The sequence below is a fragment of the Gracilinanus agilis genome, chromosome 3 (genome assembly GCF_016433145.1).
Source record: "Gracilinanus agilis isolate LMUSP501 chromosome 3, AgileGrace, whole genome shotgun sequence".
In the NCBI taxonomy this organism is placed as follows: Eukaryota; Metazoa; Chordata; class Mammalia; order Didelphimorphia; family Didelphidae; genus Gracilinanus; species Gracilinanus agilis.
This window is the reverse complement of record NC_058132.1, coordinates 577,155,419-577,175,039: the sequence shown is the minus strand read 5'-3', so window position 1 is coordinate 577,175,039 and position 19,621 is coordinate 577,155,419. Positions and strand designations below refer to the sequence as shown.

General features: G+C 33.7%; 1 pseudogene; it reads left to right on the top strand.

The window, feature by feature from the left end:
- The first annotated feature begins 203 nt into the window (after positions 1 to 203).
- The window catches only part of LOC123241863, a 111,855-nt pseudogene continuing 92,437 nt past the window's right edge, over positions 204 to 19,621 (top strand).

Below are 19,621 nucleotides of genomic sequence, written 5' to 3'. Positions count from 1 at the left end.
GCATGTTTTAAAGCTATAAGTTCTGTACCTTGAGCACTTATGTTTGAGGGCAATGAAGCTGATCACACAGTGGCAAATTCTGTGACTACTATAGCTCCAATGTAATGTATACCATATCTCATGAAAGAAGAACAATTACTGAACAAGACTAGATCTGGATTGTCTAAAGGATTGTACAGGAGATTTCTCAAGGCTTTTCAGCCATGGACACTGAAGTTTCACAGCTACGTAATGGTTCTCCTGAAACTGGAAAATCAGGAAGCAAGGTGGTAGGGTTAAGAATTGTACAATATTTTAAAGTGATTTTTTTCATTGCTTAATAAATTATTACATATCTTGTGAGTCTTTGATCCAAGAATACCTGTATTCTATGTCTGAGCAACAATGCTACTTTGTGTGGGCACATAATTGTTAAAGGGCATCCCAATACTAAGTCAGCCACCTTAGTTACTAATAAAGCTGTGGAAGCTACACCTCTAAGATATGGTGGTGCTCCTGAAGCTACTAGGTCTAGCTGGGCCAAATAATAAGCAACTGGACACTGAACCAGTCCCACAGTTTAGGTTAAAACACCTGAAGCCACCTTTTTGTTCATGTAGGTATAGAGTGAATGGTTTATTATAATGTGGGATATGTAGAGCAGGGACAGACAAGATAGCTTGCTTTAAATCTGACCAAGCTGACAGGTGTTCTGGTTCTAATCTAAGCTGTTTGGTTCCTGAATCTTTTGTTAGTGCTATATATGATTTGGTGATGTGAGAATTGGAATTAAAGAGTGTTCTAAAAGATTAGTGCCCTTTTAAGCTATTAAAACTTAGTTTATCTTGAGAAATCAAAGTATAGTAATGATTATTAAACCAATGGGAGCTGAATGAAATCACAGAAGACTGTAGAGAGAAAATATAGGATACGGGTACACAAATTCATATAGGATCAGATATGCATGATTATTCTATGAATGAAAATGAGAAAAACCAATCAGTTGAACAGGACAACCACAACAGAGATATGTCATGAAATCACAGGAGGAAAAAGTGTACTAAGGCTATGGAGGAGTACAATTAGTAAACAATGTCAAATGTTTCAAACATTGGACAAAGGTCATTTCATTCAGAATTTATGAGATCATTGGGATCTAAGAAAACTACAAGAGATAAATGAGGAAAAAAGTTTATACATTACAATAGAAGGAACTAACATAGGCTGAATGATGATTGTAGCATTCCATTCTTCATTTTGTTTTGTTTATGAAAATTTCTCTAATATAAGAATATGTATCTTCTTTCATAATACAATGATCCTGGAAATATGTATTTCATGATAGCACATGTATAACCTATATCAAAAATCTTGCCTTTTGGAAAGTGGGAAGTAGTAGGAGGCAGAGAAGGGAAAAAAAACATGAATAACAAAATACCAGAAAATAATTATTAAAATTGTATTGACATGTCATTTGGAAAAAAAGGAAAAATTAAAAAAAAGAAAAAAATTGTAATTCACCCTTTTCTTGAGGAATTTTAGTGGTGCCAATGTACTGAGGCAATCTATCCCATTTTTTGTCAGCTCTAGTTGTTTAGAGCAGTGCACTAGGTGGCACAGTGGATAGAGTCCCTACCTTGGAATTAAACAGATTTATTTTCCTGAGTTCAAATCTGGCCTTAGATGTTTACTAGTTGTGTAGCTTTGGCGAGTCTCATAATGTTGTTTGCCTTAGTTTTCTTACCTGTAAAATGAGCTAGAGAAGAAAATGAAAAAACTCCAAATGGGATTACAAAGAGTTCTACACAACTGAAATGACTGAATAACATATTTTTAGATTAGATTTTAAATTAAGATTTTCTTTGCTAGAAGCCTAAATTTATATCCTTATAATTTCCATCCATTGCTCCTCATTCTCTACTTCAGGAACAAGAAGAAATAAATCAAATTCATTTTTTCATATTATATTCCTTTAACTATAGCTATGATTATTTCCTGTACATTATTCTGCAGATTTAATATCATTAATTCTTTCATATGGCATGATCTTTAGACCTTTTGGGACATCTTATTTCCCTTTTGTTTGCATATGCTATAACTTATCTTGATCTTTCTTAAAATATGACACCCAATCTGAAAAAAATTCTCTTCCAGACAGACTTAAATCTATGATGATATAATTCAACGTTCGAGATGTGGCCTGACAAGGACAGAATATAGTAGGAATATTTAAGAGATAATACAAAAGAATTGGATAGAACTCTGGTCTCAGAGTCAGGAAAACTTTAGGTTCCAAGCTTGCTTTAATTCTGTGCCATCTAAAAAAATCTCCTTATTTTCAAAATTAAAAGTTTGGCAAGGCAGAGATTATTGTGTGGTGTAAAAATATACAACTTCAACTCCAGATGAAAGCAATGCAACTAGCATTAAAAGGCAAACGGCAAACAGAGAAAAAAATTTTGTATCGTCTCTTTGAAAAAACATTTCATTTCAAATATATGGAGAAATGACTATCAATTTGTATTGTCAAATTGATAATAATACAAAGAATTTCTCAAATGAAAAATGGACAAAGGATATAAACAGGTATTTCCCAGATAAAAAAAATTAAAACTATCTTCAGTCACATGAAAGAATGTTAGAAATCTATCATGAGACTGGCTAAGATGTCAAAAAGAAAAAAAATGGAATAATGTTGGAGGTGATGTGGAAAAATTAGGACACTATTACACTGTTCATGAGGCTGTGAGCTGATACAAGCATTCTGGGGAATAATCTGGAACTGTGCCCAAAGGGCTACAAAAATAACCCATACCACTTGACCCAAAGATATCACTACAGGGTCTATATCTGAAAGAAATTAAAAATAGGGGGAAAGTACCTATCGATACAAAAATAGAATTAATATTTGTAAAAGAACACAGAAATTCTAAAAAAATAACATTAAAAACCCACATTTAGCCTAATGGTAAAAAGGTGCAAAAATTAACTTAAAGTAACTCTTTAATATTATGGAGTAAATGCAGGGACTCTCCTGAACTTTCCCAAATTACACTTTTAAAACCCCTTAAAGGGAATACCTAAAAAGAAATTCTAGAATTACGAATCCAACAAAAGAATGAAGTGAAAAACATTTCCCCTCAAGATAATTTACAAGTTCCACAAGAAAGGTCTGTTTAACTAGAGTGAGAGTAAAATACAGTCTAGCAGAGCTAGCATGAAAACAAGACATCTCAGGCCTTGAGGGGTGACTGAATCATGGTGCCTTCTGGAACTCTCTGCCCCCAAATGGTAAGAGGCCTTGACAAATAATCAGAAGGGACATAGTAGGGGATACTTTATTAGCACTAGATACAGAACTCTGTTCTATTTGGAGATCCAGGTCAAAGCATTGAGTCACAGTCTCAGGTTACAGGGGAGCACAAGAAACCTAGCATGTATGGCTACAGAAAAGTGGGGAGCTTTGTCATAGGTTAAGAGGATAAAATAGTGCTTATGGTTTCTTATGGAACAGAACGAAGAACAACAGAGCAGTGACCACAACTTTCCTTAGATCACAATACTTTGGAAGAACTGAAAACTTATAGGTCCTCAGAATTAGTTATGTAAACAGGAGCTCAAAACACCTTCAACTTGAGACAGTGTACCCTCAACCCCAGGAACAAGCCCAACATTAAAATGAAATTCAGTCAAATGGAAAAATGAGCCAAAAAAAGAGCTCAACTGTAGAAACTTAGTATTGTGACAGGCTATATCAAAATACAAACCCAGAAGAAGACAAAAATGCTTACTTGCAAAACCTCAAAGAAAAGGTTGCATGCCCAAATATAATTCCTTGAACAACTCAAAAAAAGATTTAAAAATCAAATAAGAGTGGTAGAAGAAAATTAGAAACTGAAATTAGAATGTTGCAATGAAACCATTAAAAAAAAGAATCAATAGCTTGATGAAGGAAACAAAAAAAGTAGAATTGATCAAAAGGAAAAATATATATATATATACTAATGCTCACTAAAAAAATTGATTCATTAAAAATTAGAATTGGGGGGGCAGCTGGGTAGCTCAGTGGAGTGTGAGTCAGGCCTAGAGACAGGAGGTCCTAGGTTCAAACCCGGCCTCAGCCACTTCCCAGCTGTGTGACCCTGGGCAAGTCACTTGACCCCCATTGCCCACCCTTACCAATCTTCCACCTGTGAGACAATACACCGAAGTACAAGGGTTTAAAAAAAAAATTAGAATTGAGCAAGTGGAAGCTAATGGCTCAGTGAGACATCAAGAAAAAATAAAACAAGTCAAAAGAATGAAAAAATAAAAGAAAATGTAAAACATCTCATGTGAAATATGAATTGTAAAAAATAAACTATATTTTATATTATATCCCATGTATCATGAATATCATAAAGCTTGCCTTTTCAGTGGTTGGGGGAAGGACATGAGGAAAGGAGAGAATTTGGAACACAAAATTAAAAGGAATTTTAAGAATAAATATGTTAAAAAGAACAAAAGATAATTGGGAAATATTTACCAACATAAATAAAAATACAATAAAATTTGATATAACCTTTTAAAATGAATATGCAGCCCTTAGAAATCCTTATGTATTACTTAGTGGACTCTGTTTATATTTGAGTTTGACACCATTCTCCTAACCTAACGTGCTCATCCTCATCACTAAATTCAGCTCCTAAGAAACACCATGATATCTGTATGTTATTCTTGAAACCATATAATTTGACCTGGGCCCATCTCTGCCTAAACCTTGCCCAATTAAAGGTAGTTTTATTTCATTTTCATGAGGTAGTAAGTCTATATTCCTGGTCCACTACCAATGGCATCTTGATTGAGATAAAATAAAGTATTCCTCTAAGACAGAGTGGGTTGGTCCTGATCACATGTTTATGTTGATGTCCCCTTTTTTAATAGAACCAATCATGTTGCCCTCAACCCCATTATAGTGCTAACCCCATAACAAATTGTATCATTTTCTCATCTGTTCTGTTCTGTTCTTTGTGCTATGCTTATAAAAATGAATTGCATTTTCAATTCATTGAATTAAGTATGAATCAAAGCAAGATACTGACTCCTTCATTAATGGGTTCAACCACTATTAATAAATTTTTATCTTACTTAGGGGGACTTACTTAAGTCTACCTTTGCTAAATTTCTCTCATCACAATATGCATGCATAAAAATATGCATACATGTATTTAGGCACGTTTCTATGATGTGATCCATCTTTTTATCTAATCTTGCTTGATTAGAAAACTCATATAAACTCATACTTTTAGATTATGTAAGGAGTATCATCGATTTTTCTATGGTGAAAGACTTTGATCAGAATGAAATTATGAAACTTTAATTAGATACAATCAAAGATGTCCTTTCACAGAAGATGTATAAGGATATTAAGCTCTGCACTATAAAGTAATTCTTTAAAATGATTTGTGTTAAATACATCCCCTTTGAAACTGGCATTCTCTAAGGATCCCTACCCTTTGTCCCTTGATTTCAGAATTTGATTACAATTTTACCTTGATTAAATTAATAGAAGATTTACTAAAATCAACTCAATTAAAAATATAACCAAGATTAAAGATGTTTGTTTCCTGTTCTTGCTGTAGAGTGACCAGTGTTACTTTCTTCACTTTGATGAGATCAGTTTAGATAATCAAAGAGCCTTCACAGTGGATTTTTCCTTTATGCTAATAAGCATACTTTTTGAAATTAAAAACATGCATTTTATCCATCACACAATCACACATTTATCTGTAAAAGCTAACATAAAGCCATTTTTACATTCAGTTCCTTAAAAGAAAAATAAATCCAGAGCCATTACTTCAGTGGTATCAAATTGCAATTAAAGTGCTTTATAGATATATCATTTTGCATAGCATATATTAACATGAATAATAATTTATTGCTCAGGTATTACTTTCAAGAAATATATGAAAGCATGTTGCCTCCAGGAGATAAAAACTTGCTTTGATCATCTAGATATACACATACATATACATACTTTCTGAGATTGTGTACCTGTCATACCTTATTGCTTGGACTATGGAACATTCTGATTTATCTTCCTATTTCCATTCTCTTTACTTTTTATCCAATTCAATATGTATTCATTATAACCTACCCAAATAGTGGCGTATATATGTAGGTATTTGTCTTTATCAATTAATCTATTTTTCCTCTCTCTCTCTCTCCCTCTCTTCTCCCTCTCCCTCTCCATTTTTTCTATTTTTGGAAGCTATGCCTCTGATAGTAAAGCCCAATGTCACATTAGTTTGTTTGTGTTTTTTTTTTCCTGGCACATCATACCCATGACTCATACAAAGACTGAAGTCCATCAAATTACCTCAATTTTTTTCAGATAAACTACCCTCTAACTATTCTACTTTATATTTTTAAGTTGATTTAAAAAATAAATTTGAGACTTTACATTTATTCCTATTGAATTTCATCCTTTTAGATTCAGACAAATACTTTAAATTTTCATGATCTTTTGGAGATCTGCTTCTGTTATTTTGTGTGTTAACTATCTAAGCTTATTGTGATCAGCAAATTTGATGACATTAAAAGTACTCACACATTGGTGCCTAGTAGGTTCAATACAAATATTTATCTTCCTTCATACTTTCATTCTTAGTTCCTTCATTCCTTCATTCCTTCCTTTCCCTTCCTTCCTTCCTTCCTTCCTTCTTTTTATGCCAGTTTCCAAAAATCACTCCTGTACTCCTAATCTTATTGTTTTTCCATTATAGGCATAGTTCATTAATAACTAATATACTAACTGATAATTATTGTTGTCAGATCTGTGGTCTCATAGATATAGAGAACTGCAATTGAGGTAAAACCTTCTACTGATAAGATCGGAAACAATTCTGAGAATTTTTAGAGTTGCTGGAAGAACTGAGATATTAAGTGACTAGTCCAGAGCATGCAACCAGCATGTATTAGAAGCAGAATATGAACCTAAGTCTTCCTGATTTTGAGATAGTCAAGTTGACAAAGAATATAATCCATTTGAAGTCAAGTACCATGTCTTATAACTCTTTAATTCCCCAGGGCCTAAAAGGGTTTGCACACAGTAGGTGCTCATTAAATGATATGGTTATGTTACAACACTGTGAAACTCAATTGTTTTTCCTAAAATTCATTACATTTAAAAAAGACTAAACTGTATTTAATTCTATACAGAAAACTTTCTGTGCCTTGAGAAATATTTTGAATGCATATTATATCATTCTTTTCCTTATTTAATTTCCTGGATGATTGCTGAGGACATTGAATAAACAAAGAAGCATATCTTTATTGTGTTAGTGAATAGAGAATAAAATTAAATTTATCAAATATGAAACATTTTGCTTTACATATACTATACTTTTCAAATTCAGATTTGCTGGTACCTCCAAATTTAAAATCACATTTGTATGAGTAAGCCTACCTAATTTGATAGTCAATTACTCATTATTTCACAAAGTTATTCACTACATAGAAAGATAATAATGCAAAACTATTTATGTGACCCTATTTCAGCCAAGTGGATTATGTTTGTGATCCTGCTGCATGAGAAGTTATCATTTGGAATTTAAATAGCACTTGACATTTTCACTGTGCTTTGCAATCACTAATTATTTTCTACCCCACAAAATTCAGGCCAGTATTATATCACCATTCAAAAGATGAAATGTTGTTACAAGAAACAGAGATAGAAAACTTTAGCTTTTCTCTAAGAACTTTATCCAATATATGACTAAAGTTTATCCTAATGGAGATAACTAAATGAGGCTGTCAACTCCTTGAAGGCAAGTGATGAGTTTTTCTTTCTTAAATTGTCTTTGGTGCCTAATAAAATAGGGTAAGAATTTAATAAATATTTATTGTCGTATAAATAAATACATCAAGTATGGTTAAAGTCAACCATTCAACAAAATATGTACATAATTCTATGAATTATAGACCATTGTCAATTTTGCTTTTAGGTTTTTGAAATTCTTTCAATTTATATTCTACTATGAATTTTTGTTGCAATTTTTCATAGTCTTTCAAGATCATTAAATGAAATTTTACTTTTAAAATAGTTAAATAAATATGTATATTTATCATAATAAATATGTTAGCATGTGTCATTATGCAAATTATGGAGCCAATAGATATGGATTTAATTAATTAGTTATGTTGTGAATTCATCAGAGTATTTAAAATATTGAAAATAGTACTCATTATATGTATTTTAACTGTTTTTCCAGAAGGCTTATTTACATTTTTAACTTTCAGTCCAAATAAAGGTTTGGATTATAAATGCCAAATAAACAGTCCTTTATTTGCTTAAGGTTTTCTTCATTTGCCTCTATTCGCATGGCAACTAATACCACAACTGAATTTAGGAAGCTGAGGACATGGAAAGGTCACTCAATATATCCCTAAAATTTGTATACTTAACAATTGAACAAAAGAAGCATAATAAAGGAGGAGAGAATGAAAAAGAGGTTTTGTTTTGTTGAGATTACCACAAAAATGATAGACTTTCCTGGTTTACCATTTTTTCTTTCTTTTTTCCTTTATTCAAAGATATTTTATGTTCCCAGTTACATGTAATAATAATTTTCAACATGTATTCTGAAATTAAAATATCCAAATTGTCTCCCTCTCTCCATTCTCTCCCCCCTCTCAGAGATGGTAAGAAATTTTATCTGGGTTTTATTCAAGTATTATTATGCAAAACATACTTCCATATTGGTCATTATTGTAAGAGAATATTCCTAAAAAACCAAAACACAAAATTAAAACCATAAATAAAGTAATGTGAAAAATAGTATGCTTGTATCTGCTTCTAACTCCAACAGTTATTACTCTGGAAGTGGATAGCATTCTTTGTCATAAGTCCTTCAGAAATGACCTAGATCAATAATGGGCAAACTATGGCCAGTGGGCCAGATGCGGCCCCCTGAAATGTTCTATCCAACCTTGTGACAGTATTCCTAATCTGATGAATACAATGAATAGGATACAATACCATGAAACTTCAAAAGAGTTGCCTTAGAAACAGACTGACAGATGAACATTTCCTTTCCTTTGGTCTCCTTTTTAAAAAGTTTGCCCATCACTGACCTAGATCATTGTATTATTGAGAGTATCTGTTTTTCACAGTTAATCATTCCACAATATTGCTGTTACTGTATACAATGTTTTTCCTGGTTCTGCTTATTTCACTCTGCATCAGTTCATATAGGTCTTTCCAATTTTTTCTGATATCATTCTGCTCATTATTTCTTATAGCATATTAGTATTCCATTACCAACATATACCACAATTTGTTCAGTTATTACTCAATTGATGAACATCCCTCACTTTCCAATTCTTTGACACCACAAAAAGAGCTGCTATAATTTTTTTTATTATCTTTCAATGATTTCTTTGGTATACAGATACAGTAGTGGTATTATAGGATCAAAGAGTATGCACAGTTTTATAGACCTTTGGGCATAGTTCCAATTTGCCCTCTAGAAGTTTTGGATCAGTTCACAACTCCACCAATAATACATGGGTGTCCCATTTTGCCACCTACTACCCAATATTTATCACCTTCCTTTACTATCATATTGGCCAAGCTGATAGTTCTGAGATGGTACTTCAGAGTTATTTTAATTTGCATCTCTCTAATTGAGTGATTTAGAACATTTTTTTCATATTATCGATAGCTTTGATTTCTTCATCTGAAAAGTGTACTTGTTCATATCCTTTGATCATTTTTCAATTGAGGAATTACATATCTAAAAATTTGACTTAGTTCTCTATACATTTGAGAAATTAGACCTTTATCAAAGAAATTTGTTAAAAAAATTTCCCCAGTTTCTTCTTTTTCTTCTAATCCTTGTTACATTTATTTTGGTTGTTCAAAGGCTTTTTAATTTGACATTTTCAAAATAATTCATTTTACCTCTTGTAATATTCTCTGTCTTTTTTGGTCACAAATTCTTCTATTCTCCATAGTTTTACCAGGTTAGCTATTCTGTTTCCCTAATTTACTTATGATATTCTTTATATCTAAATCATATACCTGTTTCAATCTTATATCATATAGTGTGAGATATTGAACTATATCTGGTTTCCACCATACTGTTTCCAGTTTCCCCAGAAGTTTTGGTCAAATAGTAGAATCTTATGCCAAAAACTTGGGTCTTTGAACATACCAAACACTATATTGCTATGATTATTTACCCTTCTCTAATCTATGCCATTCATCCACTTTTCTATTTCTTCTTACCAGACTGTTTTAAAGATTACTGTTTTATGGTACTGAGCTATGCTACTGTCTTGCCATTTTTGTAAGGAGTTATATAGCATCTTTGATGTCACTGGTTTAAGGAAATGCCAGGTGAGGAAAGAAACTTCTACAAATCAAGTTCTTATTTTCCATGAAATTTATAGTCTTTGAGAGTCATGATGCCTGAACATTGAATTCATGCAAAGTAAAGGGAGTGGAAGCAATAGAACATTGTATACAGTTACAGCAAAATTGTGCATGTTTGAACTCTGAAAGACAGCTACTCTGATCTATTTATCTAAAAGAATACATTTTTTATCATAGGTCTTATGAAACTGGGAAGGACTACCTAAAAATTGGGTGTCTGTCCTTAGAATGCCTAAATATGAAAGGTTTATCACAAGTGATTTTTTGAATATGCAATTTATCAGGTGATATAATAATAAGTTTGCCATCCCAGTTAGTGTAGGGAATGCTCACAGACTAAATTACAAATTAGTAAAGTACTGAATGAAGCATTTATTCTTAAACATGTACTAAGGAAGTAGGGAAAAGTGTTGAACTTATTAGTTTTCTTAATATTTAAGTTCATAGTTTAGCTTTTTTCTTTTTATAGTGAAACACTTTTGATATATATCCACTTCACATAATTATGACAATAATAATCATAAAAGATCAAAGTCCATGAAGACTGTTATTTGTAATATAGAGAATAGATGTATAGATAAAATGCTTTTTACTTTGGAAGTAACAAAAAACATTAAATTTAGGCTTGAAACACGTATATTCAAAATGCCATCAGATTTTGCCTTTGTAGATAAATATGAATCTATTTCTCAGAAATAAGAGATTTCAGTAATAAATAAATGAAACAATTCCTACTTCTCTCACATATGTATATCCCTTGATATTTTAGGGAAAGAATAGTAGGTTGATTCTCTCTGTTTTTGCAACCAGATAAACAGGAATAAATGATTAAAAGTGTCATTCTTCTTATGGTTCTTTCTCTCCTCCCCTGACTAATGTGATTTCCTCTAATCTTCAATAGCAGAGAACTTGGAATATTTTAATATTTTTAAATCTTATTTAGTGAGTTTAAATGACTATCCAAAATAATGAGTTGACAATCTTATGAGTAAAATACTTTCTCAAGGGAATGAAATGTTTCTCCATTAATTTTTCTAATCCAAATGAAAAGTGGAACTAACTCTTCGAGTAGGATATAATTAAGAAGCAATAGATAGACATTTCTAGTGGATGATAATTGTTGATTATTTTAAATTGTTTGTAAAAATTAAAATTCAAACAAGGACCCATTAGCCCAGAGCAGCAATGGTAAACAAAGTAGGGAAAAATATCTTAAGAATAATTTTGAGGATCCTGTTGCCATATTAAAAGAGAATTGCACAACTGACAACAGCTTTTTAAATGTTATCAGAAAAATGCCTGAGATATACACATACTTATGCAGGAAAAATAATCTTTCAATGCAAAAATGGATAAATTGTGAACCAGTTTTATTTTTAACTACCACTATGTGTCAAGGGAGTCATAGCCTTTATCTTGCTGTCACTCACAAGAATTCCACTTCAATATTCAAAATCTCCAAAATTTTTTATCTTAACTCTTATCATTCTATCTTTTTTTCTATCTTTCAACTTAATTTCCTGTATCTAAACTGACAGTGACCTTTAATCCTTCTACCTATAATTAGCACTGGGCATAATCCCCTCCCTCCTGCTTTTTGATTTCTTGGTTTAACAATTTAACTATATAGTGTCCTCTTCTTCTCTTGACCTTTTATCTGATTGCCCATCTTGCCTGAAGAGCCTCATCCTTGGTTATTTTCACCATCCTCTGCCTTTACTCCTGTTCTTATGTTGCATGATTAAGCAGGACAAAATCATGCAACTTTGTTGACTGAGTCCACTACAGATTTGTTTTATGTGATCCTTACTGTTATCATTGCATCAAGGCAATCAGTCCTTTCATAGTTCCTTAATAATCTATCACTGTCTCACTACAGCAGTTTTGCTAAACTATTTCATCTTTCCCTTAAGTCTCCTATGGCTCCCTTTCCCTTCCTCTCAGCTCAGAGGACTGACAATTATTTCACTGAAAGAAAAAACAACAGCAACTCATTCAGTGAAAATTACTTCTTCCCTTCTATCACATTACTCAAATGCCTTCTGCCATTAGTTCCTCCTTCACCTCTGTTTTATATGAAAAGATAGCCTTTCTCCTTGGAAGAGCAAATCCATATGCACAAGCAATTTTATTTTCTCCATGGATTGCCCCTTTTGTCATCCTCACTCTTCCATTTCTCTTTATTTTTTAACTACTTTCTTTCTGTCTAAGAATATGACTATGTCTCTCTCATCCTAAACACACACACACACACACACACACACACACACACACACACACGGACAAATCCTCTCATTTTTTCTGTCTATTCTCAATAGCTATTCGCCTATATATCTGCTTCCTTTCAAAGTCAAACCTCCAGAAATCAATCAACAATCTATTACTCTACTTACTTATTTCTCACACCTTTCTTTTAGTGTCCTCTAATCTTACTGTTTAACTGAAACTGCTTTCTCCAAAGTTACTAGTGATCTCTTAATTGCTAAATCAAGGACTTTTTTTTATTAATTCTTAACATTTTAAAATTTTTCTGAAGCCTTTGACATACTGATTATCCTCTTCCTCTTACTATTTGCTTCTTTCTGACTTTTTATCACTTTGATATCTCCTGGTTCTCTTCTTCCCTATTTAACTACTCTTCTGTCTCCTTTGTTGAATCTTCATCCACTTTTTGTCCATTAACTATAAGTCCCCCCAAGGTTCTCTCTTGGACCCTTTTCAAATCTGTTTCATTTAATTCTTCTATAGTATTTAATTTAGTGTTCTTATCACCACCCACAGTTTTTATTATTATCTTTGTGAAGATGATTATGAGATTTATTTAGCCATCCCTATTTGCCTCAAGTCTCACATCACTAATTGTCTCTGGGATGTCATGAACTTGGTGTCTCATAGACTCAAATAGAAAACTTAACATAATAACTGTTATAGAACTAAGTAACCTGGTTTTATTCTGCAATATGGCTATTGATAAAGAGAACAGAGGTAGGAATTTAGAATTATGTTATTTTACCCTTTTACATATTGCTTTCATTTGAAAATAATTTAAAAAATACAGGTAGAAATGGACTTTCTTTGATCCAGTTGCAACAAACTGAAAACATCAATGCAGGAAATTTTCAAAAGTGGAATAGACCTTTTCAAACTAGTATATAAATATTTTAGCTATGCTTCTTTAGGTTACAAAAATAAGCTCCAATATAAATTGATTGTTGAGGTTGCAAGGAGATAGTATTCTTCCCAAGAATAGGGAAATGATTTCTAGGAATCATCTATGTGAACTGGATTAGCAATTCCAAATGCATGAACTCATGGTGATTTAGAACTAACAAGTAATACAGTACTGTTTAGAGAATCTGGTGCCCAAAATTCTTATCAGGCCAATGCAAAAGTTATATTATCTTTATTTGATATGAGTTGGAGAAATCAGAGAGATGAGTATCTATTTGTCATCTATCTCCATATAAATTTATTCTTTAATTTACTAGTTAATTTTCTCTGTTATAAGGGGAGATATAGAGATAGCCAATTATAGAAATGGACAGAGACAGAGACAGCAAGTGACATAGGGATAGAAACAGAATAATTTGGGATGTGGAAAATTGAATTTGAGGGAATAGTTAGAAAAGGAAACTTTAGACTACAAGTATATAATCAGTTGTATTATTGAATTGGAAGAAGATAATTTCAGGATAAGACTTCTGTAATAGTTTGTACCACAAACTCTTACATCATATGTTGATAGATTTTAATATAGAAGAGGCATTAGATATCTTCTAGCATGGTCCACTCATTTTACAGGTGAGGAAAATGAGGATTGAAGTTGTGTCTTACACAATATCATGTGTTAGTATGGCAAGGCCCAGATTTGAATCTCTTCTGGCTTAAAACTACTGATTTTCCACAGTAATAGAGGCAGTCTAGGGCATAGGTTTGCTCTGATCTTTTCCAGATGCAGACCTAGTTACATATCCTCTGAGGTACTAGTGTTTGAAAAGCTTTCAGGAATAAATGCTTACAATGAAGGGTATAAATGGTTTCATGCTGGTCAGTTCTTGCTGCTGGAGAAGTGGATAACCCTGCTCCTAGCCAAACAACACTGGCACGTGTTTGAGATTTTGGAGCCTCTGGTTATTTCCACAGGTTACCAGTACATGTTAGTTTATAGGTATAGCACCCTTATGGATACTTGCTTTTGGAATTTTGGCCATTTTCCCATGGTCATGTCCACTCTGAAGCAATTTCTGCCACATTGTTCCATTGAAAAGTTACTAAATTAAAAACAATGGAGAGCTTTCTCATTGGGGTACTTTGAGACTCTTCTCTGTATCCCTGCTCTCCATCTTCCTACTCACAAATCCAATTTAATCCAAGATATTTTTATCAAATTTATCAATAATTAATTATGTACAAACTATTTGCTGGCAACTAAGATAAATCTGGGGATATAAAGACAAAACGAAAAACGAGTCTTGTTCTCTAACCTTACATTTTACTAGGGGAATAAAACATATCAGCAGCAAGAAGTCACTTGGAAAGCCTTGACTAAATTGTATGTTGCTGTATTATTCACTGGGGATATAAGGAAAGTCAAATAATCCCAATCTTCAGAGATTATATAATATAATGTGGGATACCAAATAAAATAATTAGGTATAGCCATATCTAGATGGTACAAACTAGATGGGAGATGATTAGAAGAAGAAGCAGCTGGGGAAGGTTGGAAGTACTAGGAAAGACCTCTTGTAGAAGGTAAACATTTGTCACAGTCTTGTAGGAATCCAAGGAAAACAAGAAATGGAGATAAGAGAGCAGAACATTCTGAGTATAGGAGACTGTACTGATTCCATTATATTTTAGAAACTACAGATCAACTAATGGAACTTGATTAAAGAGTATATGAGCTGGAATAAATCATTAGATGTTTGGAAAGACAGCAAGGGCCAAATTATGAAGATTCTTAAATATCACATATTAAAAATATATATTTGAACCAGGATGAATAGCTAATAGGTGTTGAGGTTTGGGGGGACATGTTACTTGATCATAGTTATATTTTAGAAAAATAATCTTGGCAGCTAAGTGGAAAATAAATTGGAGTAGGGAGAGACTTGAAGCAGGACTACAAACTTGAAGGCTGTTGTAGTAGAATAGAGTAGAAGTGATAAGGTCCTGAGCTAGAGTTATGGCTGTACAGACCAAGACAAAGATATGAATACCAAATATATTTTAAGAAAGGCATTACAAGGACTTCTGGGTTAAGACGGAGGCAGAGTAAAAATCAGCTGCTTGACCTCTCCTAACCCACACATATAGGACTCCTCAACAAGAAATAAAAACAAATCCAGACAGATGAAGGGACCCCACAACAGGATGCAGCATTGAAGGTAAGGGGCATTTCCATGCTATAAGGGAGTGAAACAGCTCTCACTAAAACTCAAGCTGAGCAACCCCCTCCCCCTCACACACCACCTACAGTGCCAAAGCCAGCACAAAAGAGTTAGAGCAAGTTTGGGGCACCCATTAAGTCATTGGCATCTACTTGGGGTCACGAGGGCCTATTCCTGAGAGCAGCAAGAGTTAAGACCCCAAGAGGCTAAAGAACGTGCAGACTTTGAACACAGACTCTGAATGCAGAAGCTGTTGCAGGTGCAGATGCGGATTCTGAGTGAAGGCACGGACTGTGTTTGTGTGTGTGTGTGTGGGGGGGTGGGGTTTGGGGTAACCCAGCTCAGAAGGGTGCACGACTAGGGAAGCAGCACCCTGAGACTGTTAAAGAAGTTTCGGGCAGAGGAACAAGCAAGGGGACCACCAGGAAGCTTGGTGAGAACAACAAGACCTGAGACCTCAGGAGCCCAAAGAGCACAGACAGACCCTGGGCATGAGGATAAAGCTGAGAGGGAGCCCTGCTAACAATGGCAAGCCAGAGACAAGAATGCCAGAAGTGAAAGATCAAGAAGAAATCTTTCACACTCCACAACTTTTTCACAGAAAAAATCCAGACAACAGAGCAAACAGCAGAGTAGAACAAATGAGTAATCATATCCAAATATTCCCCCAAAAATGAAAACTGTTCACAAGATATTGAAGAGTTCAAATCTGAGATTATGAGAAAAAATGGTAGAGAACTGGCAAGAAAATAACAGTTTAAAAGGCAGAATTTCTCAATTAGAAAGTGAGGCTCAGAAATCAAATGAATTGATAAGCAAATTGAAGGCCAGAAATGACCAGCTAGAAGCATTAAAGAACCAAACAGATCAGATTCAAAAGGAAAACCATAAGATTATAGCTGAAAACCAGTCTCTGAAGGCTAGAATTGGGCAATTAGAAAAAGATGCCCCCAAATCAATAGAATTATTAAGAAAATTGGAGACCAAAATAAAATATCTGGAAAACAGGATAGACCAAATTGAAAAGGAAAATCAAAAGAATGTAGCAGAAAACCAGTCTCTAAAGACCACAATTGGGCAAGTAGAAGCCAATGATCTCTCAAGACAATGAGAACAAAAAAGCAAAGTTAAAAGTTAAAAAGATAAAATAGAAGGAAACATGAAATATCTCACTGAGAAATTGACAGATCAAGAAAACAGGTCTAGAAGAGACAATTTGAGAATCATTGATCTTCCTGAAAAAGCAGAAATTAATAGAAATTTGGACTCCATACTAAAGGAAATTATTCAGCAAAATTGCCCTGAAGTTCTACAACAAGAGGGCAATCTAGACATTGAAAAGATGCATAGATCATCCTCTTCACTAAACCCTGAAAAGACAACCCCCAGGAATATAATAGCCAAATTCAAGAGCTTCCAAGTAAAAGAAAAAATTTACAAGAAGCCAGAAAGAGACAATTCAGATATCAAGGAGCACCAATCAGTATCACAAAGGATCTGGCAACCTCCACACTAAAAGACTGCAAGGCTTGGAATATGATATTCAGAAAGGCGATACAACTGGATCTACAACCAAAAATCACCTACCCATCAAAACTGACTACATACTTCCAGGGGAAAGTATGGGCATTCAAAAAGATAGAAGATTTCCAAGTATTTGCACAGAAAAGACCAGGACTAAATGGAAAGTTCAATATCCAACCACAAAAAAAAGAGAGAAACGTGAAAAGGTAAATAAGAAACAGAGGGGAAAGGAAGAAAACATATTTTTAAATTTGCCTCTTTAAGGGGTTCAATAAGATCTAATTCTCTGTAGTGAACTCTATTCACTATTATAGTATCCACTATTATAGAAATTAGAAGAATTATTCACAGGGAGAGTTTGGAGTAATAAATGGTCTAAGATGATAGGAGGGTGGGTGGGAAAGAGGGGGGAGAATAGTAGAGGACACCAAGAAAAACTTGAATGAATAAGAAAAATAGGATATTCTATTACACACAAAGAGGGCATGGGAAGGGGAAGGGATGAATACTATTATAAGAAGGAGAGGAAGAGAACATTAAGAGGTAATATTTAAACCTTACTCTCAGTGTAATTAACCCTGAGAGGGAAGAGTAGTTGTATCCATTGAGATATAGAACTCTATCTAACCCTACTGAGAAAGTCAGAAGGGATAAACCAAGGGGAAAAGGGAAGTGGGGAGGTCAAAAAAGGAAGGGGAGGAGAAGTGAGAGGGAATTCATTAGGCATTAAAAATAAAAAGAGGGGAATAACAAGGGAGGGGGTAGAAAGGGTAGTAAATCAAAGGAGGGGACAAGGGTTACTGGTTAAAAACAAATCACTGGTTTAAAAGGAAATAGCCTAAGAAGAAGGGGTCTAATTAAGAGAGGATACCAAAATGTTGGGGAATACACAACTGATAATTATAACTCTGAATGTGAATGGGATGATTGATTATACTAAATTAAAAAGCTTTTGTGCAAATAAAAACAATGTAGCTAAAATCAGAAAGGAACAAATTGGGAAAACATCTTTATAACAAAAAACTGACAGAGGTCTAATTACNATAAAGCAAAGTCAAAAGACTGATAAAATAGAAGGAAACATGAAATATCTCACTGAGAAATTGACAGATCAAGAAAACAGGTCTAGAAGAGACAATTTGAGAATCATTGATCTTCCTGAAAAAGCAGAAATTAATAGAAATTTGGACTCCATACTAAAGGAAATTATTCAGCAAAATTGCCCTGAAGTTCTACAACAAGAGGGCAATCTAGACATTGAAAAGATGCATAGATCATCCTCTTCACTAAACCCTGAAAAGACAACCCCCAGGAATATAATAGCCAAATTCAAGAGCTTCCAAGTAAAAGAAAAAATTTACAAGAAGCCAGAAAGAGACAATTCAGATATCAAGGAGCACCAATCAGTATCACAAAGGTTCTGGCAACCTCCACACTAAAAGACTGCAAGGCTTGGAATATGATATTCAGAAAGGCGATACAACTGGATCTACAACCAAAAATCACTTACCCATCAAAACTGACTACATACTTCCAGGGGAAAGTATGGGCATTCAAAAAGATAGAAGATTTCCAAGTATTTGCACAGAAAAGACCAGGACTAAATGGAAAGTTCAATATCCAACCACAAAAAAAAGAGAGAAACGTGAAAAGGTAAATAAGAAACAGAGGGGAAAGGAAGAAAACATATTTTTAAATTTGCCTCTTTAAGGGGTTCAATAAGATCTAATTCTCTGTAGTGAACTCTATTCACTATTATAGTATCCACTATTATAGAAATTAGAAGAATTATTCACAGGGAGAGTTTGGAGTAATAAATGGTCTAAGATGATAGGAGGGTGGGTGGGAAAGAGGGGGGAGAATAGTAGAGGACACCAAGAAAAACTTGAATGAATAAGAAAAATAGGATATTCTATTACACACAAAGAGGGCATGGGAAGGGGAAGGAATGAATACTATTATAAGAAGGAGAGGAAGAGAACATTAAGAGGTAATATTTAAACCTTACTCTCAGTGTAATTAACCCTGAGAGGGAAGAGTAGTTGTATCCATTGAGATATAGAACTCTATCTAACCCTACTGAGAAAGTCAGAAGGGATAAACCAAGGGGAAAAGGGAATTGGGGAGGTCAAAAAAGGAAGGGGAGGAGAAGTGAGAGGGAATTCATTAGGCATTAAAAATAAAAAGAGGGGAATAACAAGGGAGGGGGTAGAAAGGGTAGTAAATCAAAGGAGGGGACAAGGGTTACTGGTTAAAAACAAATCACTGGTTTAAAAGGAAATAGCCTAAGAAGAAGGGGTCGAATTAAGAG